General features: G+C 42.0%; 1 pseudogene; it reads right to left on the reverse strand.

Annotated features, from left to right (window-relative positions):
• Window positions 1-3,579: 3,579 nt before the first annotated feature.
• Window positions 3,580-3,695, reverse strand: LOC112477344 (annotated as a pseudogene).
• Between the last annotated feature and the right edge of the window lie 3,253 nt (window positions 3,696-6,948).

Consider the following 6,948-nt stretch of genomic DNA (forward strand, 5'->3'; position numbering starts at 1 on the left):
AGGAGACATTCATGCGATCACGGAAGTAGTGTCCTCAGGATCATAGCTTCGTGACCTGAGATCTGAATGACAAGGAGACATTCATGCCAAGATTTGGCAGAACTTTCCAGGCAGAGGAAACTACAAGTGTAAAGGCCCCAAAGAGAGAATGAAATTGGCGTATACAAGAGACAGAAAGAAGATAAACACGTCTGGGGAGGAGCGGGTGCGAGGGGCCCGAGGCGACGAGTTCAGATGGGGGAGCTGCCACCGGCTCACGAAGAACGTGCCAGAAGAACACGGCAAGAAATCTGGGTTTTATTACAAGTGTGATAGGACATCCTTGTAACTTCAGCTTTACGTTCATATATGATTTTTCGTAAACTTCTTTTATCTTCCTTTTTCCTTTTCAAAAAACAAATTATCCAAATCTAAAGGCAGTATTCATAAAATAACACGGAAGAAACAAATTTCTAAGAGATCGCGATGCTGGATGCTGCGATCAGGCAAATTTAATTTAGGCTTTTGCCTTGGAATGAAGAATTTACTTAAAGAAAATTACGTCTCACTCTCTGCATCTTTTAACCTACAATAATGATGAGCTAATTACTTCTGTACACACAACTGAGGCGTCTAGTATTTTTTAATAAATTAATGTTAAGTTTTCCTTTATAGATCGAGCAAGAATCTGATGGGGTTTTAAGCAGTGGGGGAATGGGGTGCAATCTGAATGTCGTTGAGAGGGGACCCCGGCTGCTTGTGGTGAATGGTCATCTGTGGGTTCCGGACTGTCGCCTCTGAATCCTGGGCTTTCTCTTAGAATCCAGAGGCTCCTCCTCGCCCCAAAGAGACCCCAGTTCACCACGAACATGGCTTGACATGAATATCTACAGGTTGGCAAGTGACAAGCAGTAGAAAGAGACGATGCCTTTATAACACCTGTTTTTCTATCTCTAACGTTGAGGAGTTAGACTTGGCGCCTTCCTGCTCTCAAACACCTGTTTTATCTTCGAGAACTGTGGGCACCTGGCCCTTCCTGAGCACTGTAGCCAACACCACCTCTTTATTACAAGTTTGAACCACTGTGACGTCCTATCACTCCCACCCTGTGGTCACCTCCATCCGCATAGGTACGTGGTACTGATGGCCTGCTCCTGATCCCTGGTACTGATCCCTTCTCCCCTCACGCCCCTCAGTGCCTGGGAAAGCATTTAGTCCTTTCTCCCTTCTAGTCCCCTGTTCTCAGGCAGCCGGGCACCAAACCCGCAGGGTCACTATGCACCCTCAGCAGTGGTGAGTACTAACTAATCTTCCCCCTGAGGGGAATCGACTGGCCCCAGAATAGGAATATTCCTCTGCAGTGTACCCAAGGGCAGTGGAAAAAAACCAGGCTTCTCACGTGCGATCTGACTTTGTAATTACAATTTCAGGTAGAGATCATTAAGTATACACCCCAATTTACAGATAAGCATCTACCTGTAGGTACACATACCAGCCAGTGGAACAAGACTCATTCCCAGTGCTGTGTCCTTCATCAGGGTCACCCAGCATGAAAACAGCCACCACGCCACGGTCTTAAAGAAATGATTACCATTTGTGGTTCTAAACAGGACCGCATTATTTTCTACAAGTGTCAATTTTCCCCTGCGATATTACATTTTCCAACATTTAGTTTTCTAGCATTTTGCCATGACTATCTGTGTAGATTAGAAAGGTTCTTAACTGTTATCTGTAATAGATTTTGCCTGTAGCAAAATTCATGCAGGCATAATAGAAGAACAAAGTGTACTCTGATGAAATTGCAACCATAATTTCCAGATGCCTGACATTTATTGCTTATTGCTATTAGAATTCAAGTGCCTGTTTGTTTTGTACTTTGCTTTTATTCTCGCATCACAATATATAATGAAAAAAGATATTTTAAATGTTGGGTTAAGTATCACAGATCAACACGAGGCACCAACATAATCAATACTACTTAAACATACTCCGAGGCAATTAATTTTTAAAGAATCAAATTGTTGCACCACATCCAAATTTATAATGATACCAGAAAGGGTGTTACATTCTTTATTATTTAATTAAAAGCGACATTTCGCACTCATGCAGCTAACTGTTAAGACATCACAACATAAAAGGGTTTGCTTATCATTATGGTGAGGGAGGTGTGGCTGAGTCTTTACATTTTTCATTATTGAATGTTAATTGTACTTTATCAGCTAGTATGCATCTATCAAATTACTGGAAGCAATCATACGCAGGGCCGTAAAGAAGCTCATCCCAGTATAGCCACCCTACAGTGACTGGTGCGTTGCTGATACTTGAAATTCAGATAACCGTCAGCGTTTTAAAAGAAAAAAGTGACTACCATATTGATAAAGTTGAATCCAGGAAATAGCACAGAGTAAAACATGCATTGCTTCAGGGAAAGACGTAAGAAGATGCGTATGTAGAACAGAGAGGAGAGACCTAGGAAATAAAAACACACACAGAAAATTATGCCCACAAGCCCAAGCTGAAAGAAAGAAAGAGACGGAGGAAAGGGAGGGAAGAAGGGAAGAAGTTGGTACTGGGGGGAAGAGGGGGAGGCAGGGAGGGAGGGAGGGAGGGAGCTTTCCAACATTCTCAGTTCAGACACAGAGGACTGAAGATTCAAGGTAGGTGGGTAATGCTATTGAACTCGGGTCAGGACATTTGTCCAATACAACGGCACGGCCCAAATACTAAGATTGTTCAGGCTCTTAAGAAAACAAAACGGTGGGTGGAATGAGCGCATCTTGCCCAGACCATCAAGTTCATGAACCAGCTGGGCTGAATTCAAGAATGTCAAGGGGGCCTGCAAAGGACATGGAGACCAACCAGGCTCCACCATGGACCCCTTTCATTAATTTCCCTCTACAAACTCTACATCTGGAAAACTTTTGTCTAACAAACTGCACTTACTCTGTGATAAACAACATGGTGCCATTGAAGGAAAGTATGCAACTCCCATTAGGCTTTTTGCGATATCGAAAGTAGTATTTGGACCCCACCGCATCACAATATATAATGAAAAAAGATATTTTAAATGTTGGGTTAAGTATCACAGATCAACACGAGGCACCAACATAATCAATACTACTTAAACATACTCCTAGGCAATCCTCTCTATTTTATGGTTGACAGTCTGATGCCTTCCTGAATCCTGACGACGCCCAAGATTGACGCCGAGGATGGTGGTCCCACTCAGGAAGCAGAGGGCCTCGACCCGGGCTGTAAAAGCAGCTCCACGGGTGGATATCTTCTGTGGGGAAAGACCGTGGCCTCGCAGGCTACCAATAATTCTGTCTCCTGGCCCAGGACCGTGCGAATTTGCGCATCGTCCTTGGGATAAGCTGCGTGGCTGCATGCGAACCTGTCAGAAGCTGTACGGCCTGGATTCTGAAACTGGATGTCCAGGTAGCTACCCTATGGTACTGGGGAATCCCACAGAAACAAGGTGGAGCACTCCCCTCCAGGGGCAGGCCTGTGCAACAAGATCCCGTTTGTACACAGAATTCTGCAGCTAGGTAAAGAAATTACAACTGCTCCATTTTCTGTAGTTAACCTTATTATTATTTATGCCCACAGCACCTGGTCTTCCTAAGTGGTCTCCCATCCAAGTACTAACCAGGCCCGACTCTGCTTAGTTTCCGAGCTCAGACATCGGGCTTGTTCAGGGTGGCATGGTCATAGACCATGGACCGTGGCTCCACTGGGGCGCGAACCCAGGACCTTCTGAATGTAAAGCAGACGTGCTGACCGCTACGCTACGGAACCACATCCTGACCTTACCTTCTTGATGACAACTTAACCCTAGTCAAAAAAAAGGGAGAGCATGATTTTCAATGTGCCATCTATTGGTATTTCAGTCTCTTCTGATTCAAATAGTCTCTTTTGGGTCAGTGAGTCTCTTTTTGGCAAATAAATCTTGAGAATGTCTTTGTGTACTCTTGTGCGTGTGTGTGTAGAATTTTACATCATACCATTGAGAAAAACATTTATAATAGCTGAACATTAAATTCAAGATACATGACTCTCAGTTCACTAGTGAGGACTGGGCCCAAAAAGAACAATGGGTACATGTGTACATGTGTACGTGTGTGCGTGCATGTGTGTAAATGCAAGGGGTGGGAGTTCTGGGTGGCATGAAGAAAGGCTTCCTGGATCTAGAATGAGTTTGGAGATAGGCGAAGGAATGTGGAAGCAGCCTCTACTGATGCAGAATCAGAGCGCCAGGATAAAACAGCATAGGGCAGCGGTTCTAGTATGTTTTGCAAGCTAGATTAGTAAGAAACAGCAAAACTTCCTGTACTCTATACAGGCATGGGGTCACACCTGGGTTCAGGGCCAGGGAGGTGGCCACGGGGGTGGAAAGGAAGCATGGCTATAGCAAACACCGATGAGGAGGTCATGGAATAGGCAGGAACAGAGCCCGGGAGGAGAGAGACAGGGAGAAGAGCTCGGCACTCTGGAGGAACAGCTGGGCTGATGTGTTTCTTTGAAATGCTACCTTTAAAGGGTCAGCAGGACATTCACAGAAAGAAAAGTTTTTTCTCTGGGTGTCTGGATATTTGTGATACAGACTGCAGTCCAAACTATGAGACCAAACTAATGTCGAGCCACCATCTCTGACATTTCCCTGAAACTTACTGTATGTGAAGGGCAGGAGAGCAAAGTTGAGGAGAGAAAAACGTGTCGACCAGTCCTGACTTCCTTTTCCCAAATCACAAAATGGCTGGGCACAATACGAGGATAACTTTTTCCAAGGAAATGTTAAAGATTTTTTTTTTAAAAGATGTGAAGAATAATATAACTAATTCTTGTATATCCACCAGAGGATCATTTTTGAAAAACATGCTTTGAAGAACAATTAGCTCAGGGGGAACACTGAGCCAGACCACTTAACATCAAATGTGGCATTCTTCCTCATTAACCTGTTAAAATATTTGTAAAGCATGTTCTGTGACTGTTTTACTCTTTTTTTTCCAAGTTGCAAAGTGATTCAGCAGACACTACAAATGCCAATTTTTTACCTAATTTCTGAAAGAGAAATAACATCTAAACATGGTTTAAGAATCCAAAAAGTACACAAGAAGTAGAAAATCAAAACGTACAAGTCTCTTTTCTTCCTCAACCCTTGTGTTTCATAGATAGCTATTGTTAACAGTTTCTCATTTATCCTTCCAGGTGAAGAGGGCATAAAACCACGTTTATGATTTTATGTTTCAATTCACACGTGTAATCCTAGAGCCCATTTTACAGCTTGCTTATCTTGCTCGCTTACGCATTATGGGAGCATCTCCACGTCCACACATGGATACCAGTCCAACGCATGCTCTTCACAGCTGAGCGGATGTGCCGTACTTACCCAGTCAGCCCCTGCTGATGAATATGCAGGCTGTTACTGAGGATTTGGCATTGCGCTCAGTGTTCAGATGAACAACCTTGCACATGGGTCTCAGTATAAGTTTATAAGAATATCTAAAAAAAGTCATTTCCTAGATATTGAATTTCCAGGTCAAAGGAAATAATCACTTTTAATTTTAGTAAATGTTGCCAGATTGCTCTTCAAAATGGTTTTACCAATTTACAATTTCACCAGAAGTGGTAAAAGTACACATTCCCTTACACTCTTATTATATAAATCTGACCTATAAATCTGACTTATTATCTGACTAATTAATGAGTTATTAATGACTATACGCCACTGTCAATTTGATCTGTTTATAGTGTATGATTAAATCTTTTTAAAATAAATTTGATTTTAATTTAAGATCGTGTAACTTTAAGGTACACACCATGTTAGTTGGATACATTTATATATTATGATTGCTGAGATAGTGATATTTATCACTTTATATAATTATAGTATAATATTATTGCAATATACATTATTCTATGCATTGGATCTCTATGGCTTACTACTCATTACAAGTTTGTAACCTTAAACACCATCACTCCATTTCCCTCATTAAATATCTTTTCATAGGGAGATTAGCTCTTTGTATTTCTTTGTTAATAAAATTGTGAAAACTCGGGAACATGCTATCGCAAAGCATGTTTATTCAATCAAATGCCTCCCCTGGTTTCACATTGCGAATCGCTACCTAAGACGTTTCCCACAGCCTGTAAAATTCCAAAAGAGTCAAGTGCCTGGTTCAGTGAACCCCATCAAGAATTCACATTTCCAACAAAAATGACCAGTGCTGGGGTCGTCTTATAAAAGGAGCAAAATAGGGCCAACGACCTTTACCTCACACTCAACTTCTGTGGCACAATAATAGATGGAATCACCTGAAAAGAGAGATATTTAGTGTCTTGAAAGCGAGTTCTGATCAAAGAGAGACGACTGAAGGGTTAGCAGTAAGATTAATGTGAGGATACTGTCTACAGCATAAGCAAAAGAGAAAAATAAATAGCAAGTATATATTTCACCTGAGTTCCTAGATACTGCCTTTGGAATAGTTCCTTTTATAGTCACAAAGAAAGAAAGGAATGACGGAATAGTAGTACCAAGATGACACCTATGGCAGGTATAAGAAAAATGATGTGATGAATTCGGGTAATCTCACCTGTGATGAAAGAAATTCAATCCTTTAATGTCTTCCATCCAGACTGTACATTAGAATGATCTGGAGAGCTCTCCAAATCATTTGATGCCAGGGCCCTACCCCAAACTCACTGAGTCTAGACTCTAGCATTAGTATATTTTTAAAAGTTCCTCTGGGAGATTTTAACGTGCAGCTTAATTTGAGACCCTCTTCATTAAGAGCACCCTGTAGTGTTTAGCTGCCTTCCCAAGGCCGTCCTAGGTCTTTAGCTATTTGAAGGACCCCTTTCCTGAAACCCCATGACAATGCCTTGCTATGACAGTCTGAAAATCGGTATTTGGCATGATATCTATTAGAATGCCACACATACAGAAGAGTTCGTCACATCGGACACAAT

This window comes from Pteropus alecto, unplaced genomic scaffold (genome assembly GCF_000325575.1).
Source record: "Pteropus alecto unplaced genomic scaffold, ASM32557v1 scaffold123, whole genome shotgun sequence".
Taxonomy (NCBI): domain Eukaryota; kingdom Metazoa; phylum Chordata; class Mammalia; order Chiroptera; family Pteropodidae; genus Pteropus; species Pteropus alecto.